The sequence below is a fragment of the Abramis brama genome, assembly GCF_963993115.1.
Source record: "Abramis brama genome assembly, chromosome: 13".
Lineage (NCBI taxonomy): Eukaryota > Metazoa > Chordata > Actinopteri > Cypriniformes > Leuciscidae > Abramis > Abramis brama.
The window spans coordinates 8,912,939-8,938,324 of record NC_139975.1 but is presented as its reverse complement, the minus strand read 5'-3'; the positions used below and the strand labels follow the sequence as shown (position 1 = coordinate 8,938,324).

The 25,386-nt window shown below is 39.1% G+C and overlaps 1 long non-coding RNA gene across 2 annotated transcripts; it reads right to left on the bottom strand.

Moving 5' to 3' along the window:
- Positions 1-1,580: 1,580 nt before the first annotated feature.
- Positions 1,581-23,420, bottom strand: LOC311094734. 2 transcript variants are annotated; one of them, XR_014608720.1, is made up of 3 exons: positions 21,861-22,024; positions 21,387-21,532; positions 1,581-2,670 (listed from the first exon to the last, which is right to left on the bottom strand). It is a non-coding gene; the product is annotated as an uncharacterized lncRNA (long non-coding RNA). The 2 variants fall into 2 exon arrangements; XR_014608719.1 differs by lacking the exon at positions 1,581-2,670 and adding an exon at positions 23,267-23,420 and having other exon boundaries at positions 20,524-21,532.
- Between the last annotated feature and the right edge of the window lie 1,966 nt (positions 23,421-25,386).

The window sequence follows — 25,386 nt, the reverse complement described above, 5'->3', positions numbered from 1 at the left end:
TTGTATGAACCCTTTAAACTAACTTCTGTTCAAAATTATAGATTTTCACCTAGATTATGTATCACTCGTATGCTTGAGGCTTAGATTCATTTGTTGTTTGTTTTCATCAGAAAGCTTGAGCACAGCAAATAAAAGAGGTAAAAGTGGAGATTAGATAGATTTGTTGTGTTGCTATATAATTGCTCTTTCTGCATGAGAGGCTCGCACTGCTGAAGTTTTCCTGCTGTGGTCTTGAGAGAATAGTCATGCAGTATGGCACTGTATACTTCTTGCCTTAAACTAAACCTGGCTCAAATCTCTTCCCACATAGCTCTTTTGTTTTCTGTCAACACACCCACTACATCTGTCATGTTAAGCATTCTTCTCTCACTTGACTTTTTTTCCTCTTTTCTCTGCGATTCACACTGTCTGCAACAGTGATGCATATTTGAGTTTATCACCTTGAAGTCAACATGGAATAGTTCACAACCCATTTTTACTTCTGCAAAAAAATGGTATATTGTCTTTTCTGTACTTTGTGTCTTCCAATTCAATACCATTCTTAAAGGCACAGTATGTAATTTTCGCCACTAGATGTCGCTTATTCAAAACAAAGGCATAGCTTGATGCCGCTGTGAATGAGCGGGTAACCATGAGAGTTGTCGTCTTCACTTCCACAGCCATCATTAGAAAGCAATCTGACGGGACTCGGGCAGAAATAATGTGTATCAGTGAGCTAATGTATTAAAGTTTTATTGATGTTACTGTGGTATGAAGCAGGGCTCAGCCTGAGAGCCTGTGGCATTTTAACTTGCTGTTTTTTTTACTTATATCCCGCAGTCGGCCGCTGCTGCTCCTTTTGTTTTGTTGCTTATGTTTATTTTATGATTAAAGTTATGTTTCATGTCTGCCTCCTTCTTCCATGAACTTTAACTTTGTTACAATTACATTTGATAATGTACATTAAGATTATTTGATTTCATTCTAATGAATGAAAATTCATTAGAATAAGTGCTGAATTACCACTTATACAGGTCACTTTACTTGACGAATTAAAATGTTGGGGTAATAGCGCTGTTTTACTTGGTCAAAACAATCCTACTTAAATACATTTGAGTGCGTTGAAAGTTATGTTAACGTTACTCTGTGCGTTCGCTTTGTGTCTGGTATCAGACACTTGTTGCACTGTAAGCTAAACACTATAAGCTATCGATATTAGAATGTCATATTAATAAAAGCTGGATGACTTGTGTTGCTTAATGGCATGAAATTCATTTTAAAATATATTATATGATGGATAAAATGCTGTTTTACTGTGGCTATGTTAGCCACTTGCCTACATGGTGCTGTCCCTGAGGCATGGTACAAACATGTTACTAGTGGTAAATCAAGAAACAAGAGATTCAAACAGTACGACTAACCGTGTTGAGCTATGTAACGATTAGTTTTCTGTCGATAAAGGTATTCAAACAGTTGCTCACCTGTCAAATAAAACATAATATAATAAGGAAGTAAAACCAAACATTTATGGTAACGCGGATATGACGTCATTGACATGGGCCGTTACCCTGGTTAAAAAAGCTGAAAAATCTTACTTTAATGCCTTTAAAGCCTGCATTTAAAGCCTTTAATGCATTCTGTTTACATTCCATTCCTTTGATTAAACAATTTTCTTTTTTTACCATTTCTTCTGTTCTTTTCCCTCTCACCGCCTAATAACTAAATAATGCACACACACACACATGGTTGAAAAATAAGAGAGTTTGGCGACATCAGCCAAAATGGAAAGTCATTTCAGAGGCGAAGCAATTTATATTACATTTTGGTAAAAGATTGCGAAGACAAGCATTTGCTTTCCTCAGAAAAACAAGCACTTATTAATTTCAATAAGAGCAGAAATGTCTTTTAAGAGAGTCCATTTTGAATTTATTTTGTCTTTAAACTCTTTTTATAAAAGGTTCCTCACGCAGCATCTTGGATGACTACCTGTCCACAACGTCTTTTGGAGAAATGCTTGTTTTTATTTCAGTGAAAGGTGCAATTATTTTAAAATCTCGCTTGTCATACTATTGGCATTTTCCCTGTAAGAATTTCTCTGTGCAAAAATTTAATTTAACCGCAAGCGATCATCTTCCTTCACGTAGCATTAGTCACAAAGATGAGAATCATGACAACTTCACAAAAATATCTTGAGGTGCCAGTCCTGGGGCTGACAGAGAGGCTTTGTAAAACTTCATTTAGAGGATAATTGGTGTGCAGACATTGTTAGATTACAACCTCTCAATGGCAGTTCACTGAAGGCAGGTGATTATAACGTTGGATATTCATGGTGAGGACAAAGCTGAGTGTGCTGCATGACAAGAACTCCTTCTGCTGCCATTCCCTTGCTCCGACCCTCAAGAAAACACCTGCCATGTGAGACAAGGTTGTCTACTGTAATGGGACTGGGGGCTTTTTAGGGATAAGGGGACGCAGAGACCTGTAAGAGAAAAAAAACTCATAAATGTGATCTCTTCAAAATCTTAATTATTTCTTCTAGACAGCAAAAGATTAAAATGAACTTTCCTTAAATATCACCCTTCTCAAATGTTTCTCCTTAGAAAAGGACCTTAGTAACTGTAGATTCATCACCTGTAGAGTTTCAGAAGTGATCTCAGCGTCTCACATGTGCTCAGATTTGACAAAGCAAGTCTGAAATCAAAAGTCAGAGCTTTTAAGTAAGAAATAATTGATGACTGGCCTTTGAATTATTAGAAAATAATGCACACCTGAGGTGGTACTGTGGCCACGACGCAAAGCAGAGCTCTAGTGTACATTATTTTCTAATAATTCAATGGAACGGAGTCAATTATTCTGCTTATACTGCGGTAACCACACCTCAAGACATTGTTCAGATGTTGTTTTTCAGGACATTTGTCAGGTTTCTAGCGTGTAGGACTAATTTCTTACGCATCTCATCCCATGCTTCCGTTGCTAATTCCAAAACGTCATTTTAGAGCTAGTAACGGAGGCTTGAGCCATTGATAGCAGACTAATGCAGTTATTAGAGAGAGAGAGAGAGAGAGAGAGAGAGAGAGAGAGAGAGAGTCTGTGTGTCTCTCAACAGTGCTCAGGAGCAGCATCTCTATAATAGTGAAACATGTTTCCGTACATAATAAAACTTACTTTTGTGGCAAAAAAAAAAAAAAACATGGAAATAATTAGACGTTTTTATCCTATTGTTTACATTATTTATTTGCTTGGTCAGTGTTGTTGTGGGTTCTGGTTATTTTGCTGTTGTAGGCTGTATAAGGACCTTTGAAATAACTGAAATCATTTGGCGAAGTGATATGGACATGTAATGCGGTCAAGACCTGCCTGGACCTACTTTAGCCGAGCATTTTAATCCTTAAATGTGACCCTGCACCACAAAACCAGTCACATGGGTCAATTTTTTGAAATTGAGATTTATACATAACCTGAATAAGCTTTCCATTGATGTATGGTTTGTTAGGATATGACAATATTTGGTCGAGATACGACTATTTGAACATCTGGAATCTGAGGGTGCAAAAAAATCAAAACATTGAGAAAATCGCCTTTAAAGTTGTCCATTTATGTTCACGATTGTGCTGCATTTACGGTAGGAAATTTACTAAATATCTTCATGGAACAAGATCTTTCCTTAATATCCTAATGATTTTTGGCATAAAAGAAAAATCTATAATTTTGACCCGTACAATGTATTGTTGTCTATTGTCACAAATATACTCGTGCTACTTGTGACTGGTTGTGTGATCCAGGGTCACAAATGACACATAACACCCACATAGCAACATTGTGACGCCCCAGATCCGGCCCACGTGGAAAGATGATCTGGCCCACATGCAGCGTGGAATGACGGCCCTTGGGTGGCTCACTCCTGTTTGCCAGTGCTCATGTTTGTTAAAATATTTTAACTGATTGTTATAATACTGCTGAATCTCATGCTGCAGTAACACAGGGTTTGTAGTATTAATGTATTAATGGAACAACATAATTGTTAGATTAAAAAAACATCAGTGAATCAGGCTATTTCATGATGATTATAAAGCCATCAACAGGTAACCATCATACCTGATCTCATTTCTCTTTATCTTTCTTTGCTGCTGCAAATATGTTTAACAAACACACTGTCACAGTGGACAAAAAAGACGAAAGCTATAATAAGAGTTAAGAGCCCAACTAATGGAAACAATAATCATAGTTATGGTGACGTCTAATGAAACACATTAGAGTTAAACCCTTGTTAATTCTCAATACAAACTTTTGTAGACGTCTAAAAGAAATAAAGTCAGTCTGGTTAGTAATAAGTGAAGCTGGTAATGCTGTTTGTGGAGTTGTTTAATCCTCCTCTGAGATCTTGAGAGATGTAATGTCTTCTTTTCTCTTCAGTTGATTTCATCTAAGGCTGTGGCTGAAGTCTGTTGTAGTTCTTGTGTTTCTGCTCGTCTCCTTTTCTGTTCTCTTCTTTCCTTCAGTGATTCTGCTTGTAACAGGCTTATTAAGGCTGAGATGACTCAATATTTAATATACACAGATTTTGTGGCTTAGATAAGGTCCAGTTCTGGTTTATTTATTTTCTCTTGGCTGACATGTGGCATTGCTATGGCCTGCTTATGGCCCAGATCTGGCATCAGTGAAGTCATAAGAAGAAAAAGTCATAAGAAGATAATATGCAGGTAAATAATAAAATAATTTCAAAAATATTTAATGTTCACGTATTGATTTATTTGGTGAGGAGCCTTGTCTTGTTTACATTATCCCTTACTTAAATCAGACTTTGAACTGTTTGGAAAAAAAAACTAATTATTTTATCATTCAGGGACATGTCACAGTCTGTATTAGTTCTCGTTAGTCACTATTGTTTCTAATTAGTTAAGTCTTGTCAGCTGTTCCCGTTTAGTGTCCTCATTTACGGTGTATTTATACTCCCTGTTCTGTTCAGTCCTTGTCGGTTATTGTTTGTGTTAATGTGATGTGAATGTTCTTGAGTTTGCTAATTAAAGACATTGTATCTATCACCATATCCTTCGTCGTGCACTTTCTACAGCCACCAGATTCATTACAGTCACCTTCAAGCATTAGTTTCATCAGTGGGTTAAACACAGTTTAAGTTCAAGTGCCGATGTCCTCGATCTGATTCGTCAGTCTGTGCCGGGAAACTGCAGGGCAAGCTTTGGTATTTGCTACAATACATCTACAGAGAGGCTTGTTACTGAGAAGGAGGGTATTTTCTGTATTGGCTTACTCACCTTATTAGCAGTCTTTATTACTTTCCATTTTAATGAACCACAGAGCAGAGGATCAGTTTGTCTGTATGTGTTTATTTGAGTTGCTAATGGACCAATATAATGCAGCTCAAGGCTAGAAATTCAGATCTGAGAGCTAGGAACAGTCCCTCAAGAGATGGAAGGGAATTTTGATGATTTTTGGCACAAAATATACTTACAGAATGGCAGAATATGGATTTGGGTGCAGAACATTTTATTTAGGGAAGTATGCTTTTTGTATAATCATGCCTATTTATTCCCTGATACTATAATATATTTATCTCAAATGATTAAACAGTTAGACAGCACGGTTAAAACGATTACCAAAGCCATCAAAACAGAATTTAATTTCGCAGCACAGCAACACAAAATGTCAAGCACATTTTTCCGTATAATAATAAATAGTGAAATTTAATCCAACATGGTCCAGAAAATGCAAATGAGAGGCTATGAGCAAAGGAAATAGTAAGGTTTACCTTAGCTTCACAAATTTCTGTGGATTGACACATACTACTGTCACGAATAATAACAGTGGATTAGAAGAGAGCTCTATTAGTGGAGAGCATGAGATAAAATGACACAAAGCTCATCTTGTCACCTTAAACATCACCATAAATGAGCCTGTCTCACTTTATTTCATTTCAGCTTGGTATGTGACAAAAGTCTCATTCATTAACAAATATATTGGGTGGTTCCTAAGAAAACATGTTATTGTTAGTATACGTATACGTATGGAATATACATATGTGAATGTGATAATGTAATGTATATGACATTTTTTTCTCGTTCATGTTATCTGGCATCCAGTAGAGGTGCAAATGACATATTTATGTCTGAAAACTCTTTTTTTAATCTCATCTCCTCTCTAAAGTCTCCTTGTAAAAGAAAAGTTCACACAAATATGAAAATTATGTCAAACCTTCATGATATTCCAAACCCACCTGTCTGTGGAACACACAAAAAATGTCCCAGCTGAATTTTTCAATGCCATTACTTTTAATGGAGATCTAAGCGGAGAGTTGAACCATTCAGTCATTCAGACTGTTTACATGATATTGTTGAGCACTTTGCTCAGCCTTGCTGGCTGTTTTTAAATGCGCAATATCAATTAAATTAACTTGAAACTTGGTTCATGAACTGGATGAACTCATTTTCTGAAAAGGTCTGACTCAAAAGAAAGATTCATTCACATTCAGACATTATCACTTCTATCATGAGCAAACCAATGAGCGGTAAGGCAGATGTCAGGATTTTCACTGAACAACAAGTTCAAGCTATTGTATGGTTTGGAATGTGGTGTACAAATCATATGGACTACTTCAATATGGTGCTTCTTTTTTTTTCTTTTTTTTTTTGGAGCATGACAGCCCCAGTTCTCTTTTACTTTATTATATTGAAAAGAGCAACATGAGGGTGAGTAAATAATAAGCTTCGATTTTGGGCTATCCTTTGTGTGTGAACTGGGTATTGCAAAGTTCTTGTGTTGGATTGCTTCATTGGATTCTGACCTCTGCATGGACTGGATTATACTAATGGATTGGCCCTTAATAAATATACTGCAATTTGGATCCTACCCTTGTTTTTGTGTGTGGATCGTGACAGAAGGACTCCGTCACATTAAGATCCAGAGGTATGTTTTTCCATGACTCTTCCCCAGCCACCGAGAGGGAGAGGAGGCAGCGGGGGGGAACTCTCAATCCGAAGAGGTTCCGCCCCGGATGAACCTTTTCCAGTGTTTCGCTCTGTGGGCCCGGATCACGGAGGAGACTATGGCGGTCAATTCCCCTGAACCCCCTTCCATCAGACACGGACCATCCTTTGAGGGAACACGGCTGGCCAGGTTTTCAGGTACCCGGGGAGGCCGCAGGAGAGGAGGGGCTAGATGTGAGCCCCGGCACCACTCTCCGCTTCGGTCTCTCGTCGATCCTGGGCCGGTGATGTCCAGCCGTGAGCCTGCATCTCGCCATCAAAGACGGCGGAGGAGGAAGAAGACTTCCTGCCTTCCCAATGAACCGGAGGTCGTGCCCGAGCAGCCCGCTGTCGTCCCAGTGGTTGTCCCCGAACAGCCCACTGTCTTCCCGGTGGTCCCTGTTCCGGTGGTCCCTGTTCCGGTGGTCCCTGTTCCGGTGGTCCGGAGACGGAGGAGGAGAAACCCCTCCTCAACGACTTGTCCGGTGGCTCTTAACCCAGAGACCATTCTGGAGGTGACTGCCATCCCTGACGCGCCGCTCAGGCGCCCTGCTCTGCCCGCGCCCCTGCCCTGCCGGCCCCGCCCGAGCTGCTCGCCCTGCCGGCCCCGCTCAAGCTGCTCGCCCTGCCGGCCCCGCTCAAGCTGCTCGCCCTGCCGGCGCCACCCCAGCGACCTGGCATGTCTGCCGATCCAGAAACTGTTCACGTCACGTCTGCCGATCCAGAGACTGTTCACGTCACGTCTGCTGAGCCAGGGTTTCCAGACAAGATAGCCGCCGACGTGCCTGTGTCCGTTCCTGAGCCGGTTCCTGAGCCGGTGCCTGTGTCCGTTCCTGAGCCGGTATCTGTTCCTGAGCAGCCGGTGTCTGTCCCTGTTCCATGGTCGCCCAAGGGAGAGTCTCCGCCCTGGCCGCCCGAGGGAAAGTCTCCGCCCTGGCCGCCCGAGGGAAAGTCTCCGCCCTGGCCGCCCGAGGGAAAGTCTCCGCCCTGGCCGCCCGAGGGAAAGTCTCCGCCCTGGCCGCCCGAGGGAAAGTCTCCGCCCTGGCCGCCCGATCGACTGACGTTTTCGCCCTGGCCGTCTGATGGACTGTCGTCTCCACCCTGGCCGCCCGATCGCCTGTGGTCTCCGCCCTGGCCGCCCGATGAACTGTCTGCTTCTCCCTTGCTGCACGATGGACTGTCCGTTTCACCCTGGCCGCCGGCTAAGCCATCACCCGCTGTTCCTGTTCCCCTCCATGGACCTTGGACTGGATTATGATGTAATGGATTGGCCCTTAATAAATATACTGCAATTTGGATCCTACCTTGTTTTTGTGTGTGGATCGTGACACAAGTGCCATTCAAGTGCCAAGCATGAGATATTTACTGCGCTAAAGCCCACCTTGAATGGAAAAGCACAAGGACGGGGTCTCTTTAAAGAGGAGAAATATCTACTTAGCTCTTTTCATCTACAGCCCACAGTGGGGAGGTGAAGATCAATCAAATGCATTTTGAGAAATGTCAACCTCCCGTCTCCCTCCAGCCCACTGTACTATAAACAGAAGGGCCTCTATTTGCTGAAAATTACTGCTGTTAATTATAAAGCCCATTAGGTTGGGACGCAGTCGATAGAATCCTGCTATAACAAACTAGAGCTTGTTTTTTCCGAAACTCATTCCAGCAACCCTTCGCAAACAATCTCTGTCCGTGCACTGTTAATCACCTCCACGTTGCCACGGTGACATTAGTTCTGAAGACAGTTCTGTCAATTAAACGGCATTCAACAGAAAACAAACAGCCAATCAGGGATAGCGTGCACCGTGGCCATTATGTGTGTGGCAATAATATTTATTTAGAATATGTAGATGTCGAAAGTGGAGAAAAAATGACAGCTACTGAACACGTTCAGGTGATACATGGATCTGTTATTTATATATGGAAATAATTCTGTAGGTCTGGATGCATTTGTTTATTTTTCGTAACTGCAGTCATCCTAAAAAAATAATGAGTACATTTTGTAGAAAACTGCCAAGACATTATTAATTGATTATGGAATAAAGTATTCATTAGGTGCTAGCATGACTTCTATCCTGTCTTGGATAAGCAAGAGCACTTGTCATTTAGCTTGGTAGGATTAAATCAAATCTAGACCTGTCAATCAATTTAAAACACACACTATGTCAAATAATGAATATAATTAATTACAATAATTGCAAATATCTATGTTGGAGAGCAAAGCCCCTAAATAAAAGTTACTCAAAGACATTTACACTAGTGTGGCAAAACAGAATATTGAACATTACAGCTACGACTATAAAAGTCAATATATTGTTGTTTTATCTGTCACTGGCTTACAGTCCACAGCAATCAATTCTGCAGTCAAGATTGTCAGTTTGTCTTTTATTCTGTCTGCACTATTTTTAATAGGGGTCAGGGGCATAATTAAATGCATTATCTTCACGTTATTTTCTAAATTAACATGCCAAATTGACAGCCCAAATCAAAACATCCAAGGGATGGTTCAGAGTCATTTCAACCTAGTGTCCTTTGCACCATGACCTCGAGCCAAACACCCCCAAGAAGCTTTTTTTCCCTTGGTTGAACATTATTAGGTTAGAGCTTATTTAGAGATATCATCCGAATGGCTTAGTGCAGGCGCTAATGGATCCTAGTTTGTATCTCGTAAGTTACCCCACTAACAATGTCCAGAATGGTACCAAACTTCTACAGTAGTACAAATAGGTTCTGTACTCATAAAAAGAGGCATTGGAAAGTGTGTAAGTACATCAGGAGTTTATTTAAATAACACTTGCCTGATGGCTTATGTTACCGCTAACCCGGACGTCAAGGTCACTTCCGTGATTTGGGAAAAGCACGTAAAAGTCCTGGCAGAAAGCGATGCATAAGGATGTAGTGTAACGACGCCCAGTTCCAGGAATGCACTAATATTTTGTTGGTAGCACCAGTTTGCAACAATTATTAGTTAACACTAAGTTGTGAAGAGAATCCCACCGGAAGTAAGTAATTTGTGTACTTTTCGCCTGAATTTTGAACATACTACTTGACTCACACTGTTTTTCGTCTACTATATAGTAGAAGTAGACACATTTGGATGCATAATTACGACTTTTGAGAGGAATATCATTCCATGATAAGCGGCACCATGCATGTTGAAGTTATGGTTTAAAAGCAAAAATAAATTGTCATTATTTATTATTTGTCATCATGTGCATCTACTGTTCAATAAAATCATTACCACGGCCTTAAAATAGCACAGCTGTCTGTTTCAAACAAAGGCTGCCACCCCAGATCCTCTGTAAAAACAGATCTGTTGGCAAAAAAGAAAAGATACATGATTTATAAACACCTTTAATCTATAAGTGACTTCCTCATGAATCATTTCATTGTATTCTGTGCGTTTCCCCATTCTGTCCCTGTGGGGAAGCAACAGTAATCAACAGAGCCATATAGAGCAGCAGTGCTGTTACCTCCCGTGTGGAAAACAAAGTGCCAATCCTAATAAGTAATGGTGCAGCTATGGCAACTGCGTTCAGCTGCTGGTGCTCGGACTCCATTCCTTCAAGTGCTCACAGCGAGGAGGTGCATTATGGGATGTGTTTTCTTCAATGTCTGGACCGCCTATGAGTTAAAGGCTTCCACAATGATTTCTGCACAACTGTCGAGCCCTGTGTGTTGATGTCGCAAGCGCGGTTCAGACAGCCAGTCACGCTGGGGACCATAGAGGTGGACAATGTCAGGCCAGGCTGAATAATGGGCCCTGCATTAGCCTTAGCTCTCAGCATATGCCAAAAAAACACATTCCCCTTAGCTATTCTCTCTCATGTTTTTGGAGCACCTCTAGCCAGTCTGCTAACTGGACATGGATGAAAGCAGTAAAGGAAAGCAGAGACTTATATTTAGACTAGTTTTCTGGTATGAGGAAAAAGGGAAGGCTTTCTTATTCCTCAGAGGTCTCTCTCTCTCTCTCTCTCTCTCTCTCTCAATCTTATTCTCACATTCACAAAATGTATTACACTATGGTTGAAGAGATTTGATTTAAGTTGCTCTGGAGGCTTAGTGTGCATTTAGGGCGCTTTCACACTTGGTTTGATTACCTGTTCCGAACCCGAGTTCGATTGCTCCCCTTCGACCACCCTTTTTAAGCGGACTTGAGTACGGTTCGTGGGTGCGCACCCGAGTTCGGAAGACAGCGTTCACATTTTCCAAACGAACCGAACTCTGACGTCATTCGAACCCGGGTGCGCACCAAAAGTGCTAGTGTGAAAGCGCCCTTATACTCGGGAGGTAAGATGGCAATGCTTAGCAATAATTAGCAGCACACAAATAAAATGAGAAAAATGTCTGGTGAAAGGCAGCGCCTCTCCATCACTGTGACTGGCTAATTATGTCGTCTTTGTTTGTCGTCTAATTATGTGATAATGCCCACCTACCAGCTTAGTCCAATTCACGGCTAAATGACTCTTATGAACCGGATCTTTTAGTGAATCAAAAACTTACAGCTCCACCAGTGTAGTCCGAATTATGAACAAATGACTCGGTTCTTTTTGTTGAATCAAAAACATACCAATTATTCATGATACTAAATGAGCAAGTATTTTTAACAAATATAAAAACACTTTCCAATTTGAATCAGTTTGATAAATCCTTTGCTGAACCGGTTTAGTTTCTCAAAATCATTGTAAGCCTATAAGCAGATCATCGAAAGAATTGGTGCAAGTTTGTCCACACTCTATTTATGCTTACGAAACTTTTAAGAAACGCATCCCAAAGCAGTTAAGAATCAACATATCAATGAACTCTAAAGTTATTATTTTCAGTGATGTCTGTATGCCCGGATTATTACTGACACCATTATTACTGACCGTTTGGCCATATGACAACATGTCCTGAAATGAACACCACCACACGGCACTGCTTACACTGATATCAGATTTGAACAGTTGCATCCCACAATCACAACTGTGCGGAAGGGTTTTACATATGACTTATAGCACATGCACACAGGGGTCTTTTTCAAAGGTTTTCAAATTTGAATACTTCTCTCCCTGCGGTGATGACTGCGCCCCTATGCAAAGGCCAGACAAAATATGTCTGGTTTCGCTGGTTAAGTGGTTTCGCTGAATTTACCACGGAGCACGATCTACGTTTACCTGCTCTCTAAATTCAGCAAAAAGCTTTCGGCACCATCGAATTTCAAAAGGAGTGACTCAACAGAGCTGTATAGTATGAAATCATGTTGGAAAACAATGCTGCATTCAGCAGGAAACATATTTATGCATGCACTGATGCAATGCTTAAAGTTGAATGAGACACACAGTGAGGTCGATATAAAATGGAACAAAGAGTAATATAAAATAGAACAAAGTTCCAGTGCAGATCCTCAAACTTCTTATTTTCATGCTGAAATCTGAAAGAGCTTCAAACTGATAGCAAAGACCCCTTGACTCCTGCAAAGCCTTAAATATGTATGTATCCTATTTAAGAATTTAACGGCACCATTCAAAAACAGTCGAGACTCCTGCACTCACTGTCTCACTTAGACTCCTCACCCCTGACACCACTGATACACACACTGACTTTATTCTATAACTCCATTACCACTAAAACTAGTGGCTATGTCTCACTCCCCCTAATACAGCCCTGCTCATCCGTAAAATTATGTTTTACATAAAGGACCCGTAACTGAATGTGTGGTCGACCTGAAATGTCCACAACAGCTCTCAAATGCTACTAGTTAACTAATGCTCCCCCTGGTTTAATTATTCTATTTAAAGCCCCCGACTTTAAGGAGGGATGTTTTTTGGGGATCTAGTCTGCGTGCATGTGTGCTTGAGACAGCCAATTAATTCAGCTTTTGGAAAGCGGGTGAAGAGACATAGTGACTTCCAGGCAGTATTAGTCATGCGAAGTGGCACAGAACGGCAGTCACTGGGGGAAGCTCTCATGCATTTTAAAGGTGATTGTGGAGATGTGCTCCTTCTCGTCTCTTTGCCTCCTGGCTCCGGTCCTGTCCTGTCCATGTCTCCTGTCATGGTGCCACGCCAGTGCCTGTCCCCTCACTGCTTAGACTCATGCAATTGCAGCCATGTCTGAGGAAAAACTGCACTTCCTCAACTCAACTGAAATTCAAAGAAATTCAAGCGTCTTTTTAATTGGAAAAGGGAAGTTTGTCAGAGCAAACATTTTAATATTAGCGTGACAAAGCTTTATATGAAATAAAAAAAATAAAAAAATAAAATAAAAAACCGCAATTTGAAGGTTTAATAGGCCTTACAAAGAGATTAACTGACCATGGATGGATGGATGGATGGATGGATGGATGGATGGATGGATGGATGGATGGATGGATGGATGGATGGATGGATGGATGGATGGATGGATGGATGGATGGATGGATGGATGGATGGATGGATGGATGGATGGATGGATGGATAAACTTACAGCATGATAGAACAATAGATGATGGATGGATAAAATTATAGCATGATAGAATGATAGATAGAAATGGATGGATGGATGGATGGATGGATGGATGGATGGATGGATGGATGGATGGATGGATGGATGGATGGATGGATGGATGGATGGATGGATGGATGGATGGATGGATGGATGGATGGAATTATAGCACGATAGAATGATAGATAGAAATGGATGGATGGATAAACCTAAAGCATGATAGAACAATAGATGATGGATGGATAAAATTACAGCATGATAGAATGATAGATAGAAATGGATGGATGGATGGATGGATGGATGGATGGATGGATGGATGGATGGATGGATGGATGGATGGATGGATGGATGGATGGATGGATGGATGGATGGATGGATGGATGGATGGAATTATAGCACGATATAACGATAGATAGAAATGGATGGATCGATAAACCTATAGCATGATATAACAATAGATGATGGATGGATAAAATTATAGCATGATAGAATGATAGATAGAAATGGATGGATGGATGGATGGATGGATGAAACTATAGCATGATAGAACGATAGATATAATGATGGATGGCTAGATAAAACTATAGCACAGTACAGCAATGACAGATACGATAGATAGATAGATAGATAGATAGATAGATAGATAGATAGATAGATAGATAGATAGATAGATAGATAGATAGATAGATAGATAGATAGATAGATAGATAGATAGATAGATAAAATGAAGTGGGAGTGAGTAAATAATTCTTCAACGTGCCATCACAAGGTAGGCGTTCACAAGAACTCTCACACAGAGCAATCACAACCACACCTTGGGTAATTTCACGACAACTACGGGGAACCTAAAGCAAACAACTGAGTTTAAATTAAATTTCCAATCACTCAGTCTTGTTAAATAAGACAGAAGGAGCGCTTAGAGACTACAGCTGCACTGAGCTGTCTCTGGGCTTGCAGAAGTGTTATGAGTAATTAAGACTCGGTTGGAAGCGGTTTTGGACCGCTAGAGGACTGTAACTGTACACTTATTGTTATCGACTTCTCTGCGGCTGCCAAAAGGTTACGTGCGTTACACAATACTGAAGATGATCAAGAGCAAGACACTTGAAGATGAGTTCAGCATTTCTCAGCATAAATCCTCATGCAAAAAGATTATTAAACAAATGCATCTTCTCATAATCTATTCATTTTTAAGAAGGGTTTTAGAATAGGTCCTCACTTAGGTGTTTCTCGTGTCTTACAAATATTACTTAGAGCTTCACTGTAATGCAGGCGCACGTTATAAACACTGGAGCTGGGTATTGTATTTTCTTTTAATAAACAAAATACAAGAGAACACGCAGGAGAATCACCAGGAAATAACAACACCATTTACACTCAAACGAGACTGAATCAATAACTGAAGAAACTAAGTGTTTAAATTCATGGGGAGAGATAATTAACCCGAACAGAAACAGGTGCGGGATTAATTAACAACCAAGGAAACTAACTAGGAAAACAGAACACAGGAAAATGAGCACAAAACACAAAAAACTAAACAGATAACCAGATAAGCTCAACTTTCGGTTCCAAAAACGGAGGCAACTTTCAGGGTATGTAAGTAGCCATAGCAACCTACTCTCTGAACATAACCTGCTTCGGAGCAGCTCATGTTCCAGGGTTAGTTTACTTCAGAGGTGTTTGCAGAGGAATGCACCCCAGATGTGTATTCCAGAAAGCAAGGTTATCTTACCATCAAACATACCCTGAACTCTCGGTTGATTAAACCAAACCTTGCTTACTCGAGGTATGCTGGTTCCAAAAACACGTCCGGGAGTGTTCATCCAACTCAAGAGTATGTTCATGATTAACACAACAGACATTCTCAACAGAGCGACGAATCTACGAGTCATCATGGAAACGAACGCTAAGAAAAAGCGTGCCATACTACTTCTTTTGTTAAATGCTGAGTTACATAGGCTACTCAGTGCATATCGCCACCTATTTGGTTTTAATCACTGTGAATAAGAACTATATTGTTTGTTTGATGCTAATTATACAATTAAAAGAAAGACTGATTAAACTAAATACAGTCTGTGCTTGCAAAGATAACATGGCTGTATAAGTTTACTTTTTGTTTATCCATTTTGCTTCCACATTGCTTGAAAGGTAAGATATATCATATCACATATGTCGTTTATTACAGAAATACATTATAGCATAGAAAAATAAAATAAAAACGTCAGAATGCAGATCAACAATGTGTGAGATTAGAATTATATAGCTAGGCCTATTATAAAATTAGCATTACCTTGTTTTAATAGCACTTTATATATCGATATAACTATATATATAATATTGTGCGCAATCTGTCACACCCACTGGAGCCTCATCAATAGAGCACGCATACGCTGAACACCTCTGAAGTAAACTAATCTAAAACTAAATCTTCAAATTTGCAGAGGCCAGCTGTAGCTCACCCTCAATGGCGGGAGTGCTTTCATCCCAACGAACTAAGAAACTAGCTAGGAAAACAGAATGCAGGAAAATGAGCACAAGGAGAATTACAGTAAAACACAAGAAGCTAAACAGAAATAAACATGACTGTGACAGGTATACACCACTGTTGTCAGTGCTCTAAAAAGTTAGCCTAGTAGATTTATTGCCATTTAACGCATTCAATGAACATAGCCAGTTGTCTTGATTTACTGGTTGTGACAGACAACAAAGTAGCAAATCATGATGTTGAACACACTCACTCAAACACCAACTGCCTTGGAGCCTTTTGTAAATTGATATACAGCTATATGAACTAAAGCCTGGGAGTTAAAAACATAAAAAAGAAAGTATATTTTCCTATATTTATATTCCCATGACTATATCCACCTTATTTTATCCTAATACAGAAATAAGATATAATAATGTAATAATAAATCAAAAATAATATGCAATATCAAGCAGCATAAAAGACAAATGGCCACTACTGCTCTTACCTTAAAAATGGTGGATACTTTCACATAATATATTTTATGTATTTCAAGTATTCCTTGCATTTTTAAAATATTACTGAGTGTTTAATTGTAATGCCTATGCTCACTTTCTGCACTTTATGGAGCTGGAGATTCACCAGGCACAGTTGGCAGTACTTTTTTACTGTTTTTCTCATTTACTTTGGCTCAATTCCTGATTTTTTTCTCAAACCAATATTAAAATCTCCTAAAAAATGTTTGTCTTGTTCACATCAAATTTGAATTTCTTATGCAATTAAGCAAATAGCACATGTATTGGCTCATGTGTTAAAAATAGTATGTACAATTGTCAATCTGCACATGGCTTGCTGATCAAAACCGTTGAGTTGATTCTCAGTGAAATTGTCAACTCTTCACAACTTCTGAACATTCCTTGATCACATGCAAGATGTGTCAAGATTTGTTCTCATGTTGTGTGTGCAAACACATGGCCTGCAGTGTTGCCAGATTGGAAATGTCCAAGTATCGTACCAGAAGCTCAAAATTATCGTATTTGGAAAAAAATTATCGTACACGAGTCAACGACATGAAAATGATTCTGATTCGGTTCGGGATTCTGGTTCTGATTCGGTTCGGGAGTAGCTATAGATAAAAGCCCGCCCGCACTTACATTTGATTGGTTGGGTCCTTACATGCGCTTCGTGAGGCACACTAGCACACACACGCAAGGTCTCTCGCTCCCTCTCTCTACACGTTCTTCCCCCGGTAGACGTAGAATCCACAGCTAGATCAATGAGAAGCCCTATTACAACGACCATCATTTGAAGTGTCACACAGTTCTGAAATTATCGTACATTATAGGATTTTTTCCATTATTGATCGTACATCGTACAGAGGTCAAAATGATCGTACAAATACGATAATTATCGTACATCTGGCAACACTGATGGCCTGTGTTTTGGGCTATGTGATTGCGTTGTCTTGTGTTGTTTACCACGCCCCCTTGTTCTCCTCGTTAGTCTTGATTGTTCATCGGTGTCACCTGTGCCCTGGTGATGATGTCTCTTATTTAAGGTCCTTGTGTTTGTTACACGGTGCTTGTTCGTTTTGTATCTTGTCATCCTGTTCTGTGAGCTGTTTATTTCTGTGATCGGAGTTTGTATCCTGCCTGTTAGTTCTAGTCTCATGTTATTGTCAAGTTTATTAGTCTAGTCCTGTCAATGTTCGTTTGCCCCCTCGAGGGTCTTTGTTTTCTGTCTGTTTAATAAATCCATGTTTTATTTATTACTGTCTGCGTTTGGGTTCATATCCGTATCTCGTGACAAGATGAGCCATTCAATAATCAAAATCTGTCAGACATTCATGTATATTCCATACATATCTTTGACATGGAATGTCTGTGATATATGTTAAATTGGCAAATGTTGACTTTATGACTTTACATGTAAAAATGTGTAAAATGGACATGCAAATATTTACATGTAGCACATTGCTACAAAAATAAATGTACTGTATATGGTGCATTATTTTTCTGTGTACTACAGTATTTATGTTTCCCTACAAACCTTTATAATGTTGAAATCTGTAGCCTACCTAAAAAGCTCAGTGTGATACCAATAGCATTCAGCGAGACAGAACCAAAATTCTTGGATAGGGCAGTAAACAGTCAGTGAAGTCAGTGTCAGCAAAAAAGAAGAACAAAAATGAAATTTGAACATAACATTTTCAGTGTTGACATGGTTAAAAAAAAAAAAAAATGGTACAGTACAGTTTGATCAGCACTGCTCACACAATGACAGAAAACCTTTACATTTTGGTGGCATTGGCCAGTTTACTCAGAACAAACAAGAATCGGCACACTGCCACTTGTTGTTTGTTCTGAGTTTGATGCTTTATTTGATCGAGCAACTGCCAAAAGTTTCTGGATGTGCACACAATTTCTTTATTGAATTCATTGGCCAATTTACTGACACAATAACTAGGTTAAAGCATAAAATAAATGTTTGGGTGAGTTATTACATTTTGCAGAGTCGTGATGATGTCTCATGGGAAAGTTGTGACAATTGCACTTACAGTTTAGAGAATGATTAAAAAAAATTAGCCAAAGCAATTGAGAAAAACTGTAAATTGATTTAACCCTTAATCACATAACTTGGGTCTTTAGTAACCCGGGACGTCATTCACTACCGTCCTCGTTCATTTTTTAAAGTTAGACATCAATCTTCTTAGTATTCCTCAATCAATTAATTATAAACAATATAACAAGAAAAAAATTATAAAATTATAAAAGAATGTTCACTTTTTGTAAAAATTGTATAGGGTCGCAAACGACCCGAGGTGTGTAACAGTGCAGGTATTTTTTCTGCACAACAATAACTGAATCTTTGATGACTGAATAAGTGCAATTCACCTTTATTCCACAAGGTGGCAATGTCTGATACAAAAGTATGAAGTGACGTTTCACTCAAAGTTACCGCAGGCAGAAAACAAAAGAATAGAAAGTGTCATCACCAAAACTTGAAGTGGCTCAGCGATTTACTGCAGAGCAAGTACTGAACGCTATAAAATATTAGCGTCACTGTCATTTGATGGTGGATTTGGTGAAGAAGCTATATACTGAAGCAAAATACTGATTTTGAAGATGTTGAAAATGATTTGAGAATGTTTGAGATGGCGAATATGATCCAGATGCTGAATGTACTGGGAAATGAGCTCTGATAACAAAATATGCTTTATTTTATTCTTCTGTAATTGATACTCTAAAAGAGTTTTATATTATCGCGTCAGGTAGAGATCCATCCGTGTTAGATATAGATCCGGGTTGCTAAAGACTCGAATATGTAATAATGATTGGAGAAACGTTCATGCATTTAAGGGTTAAGTCTGGTGTATGATCTCACATTCTCATCCATCGTGCACAGGGCTGGATCCTGGCACCCGCGCACAGGTCTAAGACACCCACTCCACTTTTCCGTTGCTCATTCACAGCAATTTTATGGGATTGAGCCCCCTCTCCGTTCCGCCTCCAACTTTCATTGGAAATGAATTGTGTCCTAGCGGGTGACTTCTTCCGAGCAGCACCTTAAACGATACTTCTCTCCCTGCTGCCCCACCTCCACTGCTATCTGTACATCTGTATCTGTTTATACTGCTGTCTGTAAGCCCACTAAAAAGTTTCCTTTAAAGCCGGCATGAAACAGAATTTGCAATTGTCTTTTCTTCCCTGTTGTGTATATCCGAGTGAAACATTTTCAAACAAGGAAAAATGACAGATAGCCATATCAATCAGGAAATCCTATTAATATCTTTATTATTGTTGTTTTTGTTTGGAGGAGTGGGAGGAGAGGAGAGTGAGAAAAGGGGGGGGGGGAAGAAAAGAGAAAGAAAATGTTCAAGAACCGAATACCCTAAAACACTCAACACCCCCAAAGGACATGTAGTATTTCTAATTATAAGGTTTTTCTTTTCTCTGCCTTTTTGTTTTGTTCTGTTTTTGTTCTTGTTTTTTTTCTCCTCCCCTTATATTGATGTTTGTGTTTTGTCGATATGTGTATTTTGTACAATTTCTGTATGTCTACACTCGTTCTTGCAATAAAACAAAACAAGGAAAATTGTAGGGCGAGACTTAAAGGTCTAGTTCACACAAAAATGAAAATTCTGTCAGTAATTACTCACCCTCGTGTTGTTCTAACCCCGTAAGACTTTCGTTCATCTTCAGAACACAAATTAAGATATTTTTGATGAATTCTGAGAGCTGGCTGAAAGGTAATTTCATCTTCCAGCCCAGTAGTCACTTGGAATATTTTAACGATGTCTTTACTAACTTTTCTGGGCTGGCATATGAAATTACCTATGAACCTTATCTATTACCTATGAAATTATCCGAAGATGAACGAAAGTCTTACGGGGTTAGAACAACACGAGGGAGATTAATTACTGACAGAATTTTCATTTTTGGGTGAACTAACCCTTTAATTTTGTTGATCTATAATTGATTGGATCATTGGATCATTGTCGTTTGGTATTGCTGCAATAATGTGGGCGACAGGTTGCTGGAGGTCTCGCCAGTGCACGTCATCAGTGAAGACATGACGTTGGTGACTCAACAGAGGGCATTTACATGTACATTTATTTAATTTGATTTTTTATTTTTTATTATGACTTACAAATGAAAAGTAATACAAAACAGAAGCTATTATTAATACAAGGTAGAATGCAAGTAGTTTTACCGTGCCAAATTTCTGTATTACAGTAGTTCGACACTACACCCTAAGTGCATTTATTTAAGGGCAAGTTATGTTTTAAGTAAGTATGCAAGTTTCTTTGTAAAGTGCAAAAAGGCAAAGTGTGAATAGGCTTGTTAGTCAAGTGCTCGCAGTTTTCGCAGCTCGGGTGAAGGTTGGGTGTTTTGCACCATGGGACAGTGAGTGTTAAAGTTTTTGAAAGTGGCCTTGTACCATTGCTGTGATTTCACCACCAAACGGGAGGCATGCACATTTTGAAGGGATGGGTTGTATTATTTTAATTTAATGTTAATAAGTTAATCAAATTAGTAATGCAACCAAATTTACATTTATGCATTTGGCAGATGCTTTTATCCAAAGCGACTTACATTGCATTCAAGGTACATCAGTTCTTTCTTTCCCTGGGAATCAAACCCCTGACCTTGGAATTGCTGATGCCATGCTTCACTGTTTGAGCTATAGGAAGGCAATGTTTAGATAGATAGATAGATATCGTAATAGACGGACGTAATAGAGTTCAGTCTCATCACACTTTCTAATCGCAGCTTTAGCAACACCTACAAGGCCACAAGGAGCGTACAAGGTCACGGAGAGATTTGTGTGTGAGTCCAGGGATGCAGCCTTCTATTTACACTCATCAAATATGTACTTAACCTGGGTCAGCTGATCAAAGACTCATGAGTCGAAGTCTACAGATGATATATGAAGGCTCCCCATGGATATAATGGCTATGTTATGATTTACAGTGTCTGTATTTAGCAGGGGATATTAATTACCGGGAACGGAGTGACAGGAACAATGGGACGAGGAGTGGGACGTCTCTGCTCTGGCGTTCTTCAACATCTCCCCCTGCAGCAAGGCCGACAGCAGCCCACTGGGCTTTACATTCGCCCTTCAGAAGCCCTCTCCCAGCCAGGAGCATCTGGAGAGAGAGAGAGAGAGAGAGAGAGAGAGAGAGAGAGAGAGAGAGAGAGAGAGAGAGAGAGAGAGAGAGAGAGAGAGAGAGAGAGAGAGAGAGAGAGAGAGAGAGAGAGAGATCAGAAAGATAAAGAGGATGATCCATGAAAGCAAAAAAGAGGAGTAGAAGAATCTGGTTAAAAATAAAAAGGCCTTTTGGGGGACTGGAGCACCAAAACAAGAGAAACAACAAAGGAGAGAGTTAAAAAGGGGACCTAAACAGTAAAGAAGGATAGAGTCAGTGCTCATGAAAGTCTTTACGAGTCCCTGTGATCCATTTTGCCATAACTCACATAAGCAATGGCTCAATGATCAGAGCGTGGTCACAGAATCATCTCTCTTGAACCAGAATCTTTCCCAAGGGGAGCGCAGCCTTCCTTACTCTCCTTCCAGCCATATGCAGCAAGTTATGACACCTCAGGACAAGACCGCACTGAAGGAGGATGTAAACATGGCACTGAAACAAATAAAAAACCAACAGACAGTCTGAAACATCCATATCCTCACATATCGATAAAACACCTCTGTGAGGTTTATTCCTGTTGATCCATGCAGCCCAACTCTTGTGACGTTTACAGAATATCGAGGAAAGGATATACGGACGTTGTGCATCCAGCTTCGTGTGTATTCTCATACCATCAGGACCTTGAAAGGAGTCCGTCGCTGATTTAATCAGCAGCCTTTTTGTTGACTTTTTCTCAGAACAGGAATTATTGATTGGTGATGTCACCGCGATAAGCAAAAATGCCAGATAAATGGCGATGAAAGACATGCAGTTCGCAGACGCCTCACCTTCCTCTCAATCAAATACAGTGTGCCGAGAGAGAAGCTTTGATGCAAACTGTGAATGTCACTTTCATTCTCATTACAGAAATTTCCCAAAGGACATGCACGGTGACAACGGTTAATATACAATCAACAACAGCTAGTTAATAAACAATTAAAAGAATGCCTCGAATAATTGAAACCGCCTCTGATAGTGTTACTGATTAGATTGTTAAATCGCTTCTTATAATGTCTCAATTATGAGAAACGTATCTATTGTCGCATGACTTAAATGAAAGATATTCTCCCTTAAGTAAATCACTCTGCAAACTAAACATAGAATCAAGCTTCATTTTATATTGAATTAGATTGGATTACAGATAATTGCACCTCCTGTTAAATTCCACAGCAAAACAGGTGATGTAATGAGGTTACTAAATAAACCGATGGCAGACAGAAATGAAGACATATTCTGGAAAAACTGAACAGACAGGGACATGTTGGAAACACTAAAGGGTATGACATGAGGGCATTTTTGAGAGTCTTCACTGATCAGGAATCCAAGTTTGAAACACCCAGGATGCTATGACATTTCTCCCACCATGAATTTAATTACTGGGGTTACTAAGGGCAATAGGAAAAAGGAAAAGGACAGAGAGAGAGAAAGAAACTTGATACACAACAACTACAAAGTGGAGCACTACTGCCCTCTGCTGATTTGAAACATTAAACCATTTGATCTCATATTTGTCATGATTGTACTCTTTGAATAGGGCAATATAATAAACTACAAACTGCACTTTTAAAAAAAAGTATTTAAAAAAAAATGTACAGTATGTTTTATTCCTGTAACCCATTTAGCAAACTATAGCTAAAATAAATCACATTATAGGCTAATGTAAATTGATTGATGTGATTGATTAGGTCTACTTACTCAAGTCACGGTTTACCAGACAACGGGAAGTCATTCAGATTTGAAAGAAGAAATTCAATTGTAGATTTCATGATCTTTCTCGTAAACTATGAACACGAGAACACGAATGGTTTTCGTTGTGCCTCTACAACAAAAGTCGTGCGCGCGCGCGCACACTTGTCTGCTTGATTATTTAGGGTGATTGTTATACGCATGCGTGTTGCTCAAATAGATAATGCCATTGAAGTCTATGCCAGTTAATTTTTCTCTTCGGCGAATAACGAGTGGGCACAGTTCAATGAAATTTCAGCTGTTTGGCAATAATTTATAATAATCCTATATAATAATAAATAAATGGGTCTGCCTTTTGAGTATCTTCTGTTTGGTAGGCTATATGTTGGGTTTATTAATAAAAAAAAAACTTTGAGGAAGAATGTTTTATATTTTCTAATAAATAACCCAAAGAAAGCAGAAAACAGCTGATTCAGCAGGAATAGCTATTTAAATATATTTTATGTTTTGGATACAGGAGTTCGAATATTATTTCTTTCTTAACAGCTCAGGTGTAAGGTCAAATCAAATATGTTAAAAGTCTCTGAAGCATGTTCGCAATGTAAAGTTCACCATGTCCAAACACTTATGGAGCTTCGCTATTTTCGCCACGCTCTCTCTCTGGTAAAGTCTAGACGGTACATTACTGCCATCTGTCGGAATGTAGAGAAAACGCCACAACCATTTAAACCCCTCTAGACCAGACGCATTCCATATTAGTTTTTTTTTTTAAAGAAAATAGATAAATAAACAGCACTTGTATGTGTTTTCTTGCTGGTCGAGGATGGTGGCGAACCAGTTTATTATAAGTCATATTCTTATTAGCCTTATTATTTAGTCAGTGTACAGTCATCAATGTATAAGACATAGGCCTAGTCTTATTACTCCCTCTGTTGTTTGCAGCCACGTCTTTATTTAACAAGGACTCATTAATTACCTACAACTCTTCAGGTGTGGATTGTATGCAGACCTCTGGCAATCACATGTCGCAGAATGTGTTTGGAAAGCAAAGTTATTTGGAGTTACTGAATTATGGGTGCCACTGCTGAATTGTTTGCCTATGAATGAGCCACGCGCCTCTCGGTGTCCATATGCCATTATGATGCGTCATGTTGAGTTTTACTGATGGTGATCATGCAGAATTATAGTTGATTTTCAGACTACCATAACACTTTATAATAACTTTCAGTAATCCAACTTCTCAGTCTCAGTCACTACCTTCTTTCTTTTTTTTTTCTTTTTTTTTTAAAAGAAATTAATACTTTTATTGAGCAAAGATGCATCAAATTGTTCAAAACTGACAGTATAAAGGCATTTACATTGTTTAAAAAAAAAATATATATATATATATATATATATATTTCAAACTAATGCTGTTCTTTTGAAGATTTTATTCATCAAGCCTGAAAAAGTATATCGCAGGTTTCACAAATATTTAAGAACTGTTTTTGCTCTGTTTTTGATTCAATTTGAAATTACAGCCTGCAGTTTGCATAAGAGACTTGACACAAAACCTTTGAACGACAAAAATATAAAATATAATATAAATATATGATACAAATAGCCAGCAATTTGGCAGAAGATGCTAATGCCTACAATTCAACATTTGCTATGCAAACTTTTGAACGATAGTGTACCTTCCTTGACAAAAAATAAATTATTTTTAATTAAGAGATTTTACCTAACAAAATCACTAGAGTAAACATACATTTACGTAATCAGACTTTTGACTCAAAACCAGTTACTGCGATATAGGCTAGGCTAGCCTAACCCATAGTGAAAATATAAAAAAATATATAATTTTATGAAAATATCAAAGTTTCAAAACAGTAAAAAAGAAAAGAAAAGAACATGGGACATATAGGCTATTTTAATGTGCACTATGTTAACCCTACTTTACTGCACATCTGTGGTTAATATTGACTGTAGCCTACTGTGCTGACTTGCACTCCCAAAGTACATATTGCATGAACTGACTTCAGCTGAACTTTTTTTCTTTTAGAGCTTATGTAGCCTACAGATGAAATTAATTCTGTTCACGTCATTGAATCATTTTCCTGTCTATCAAAGCTGCTTCGAATACAAAAGCG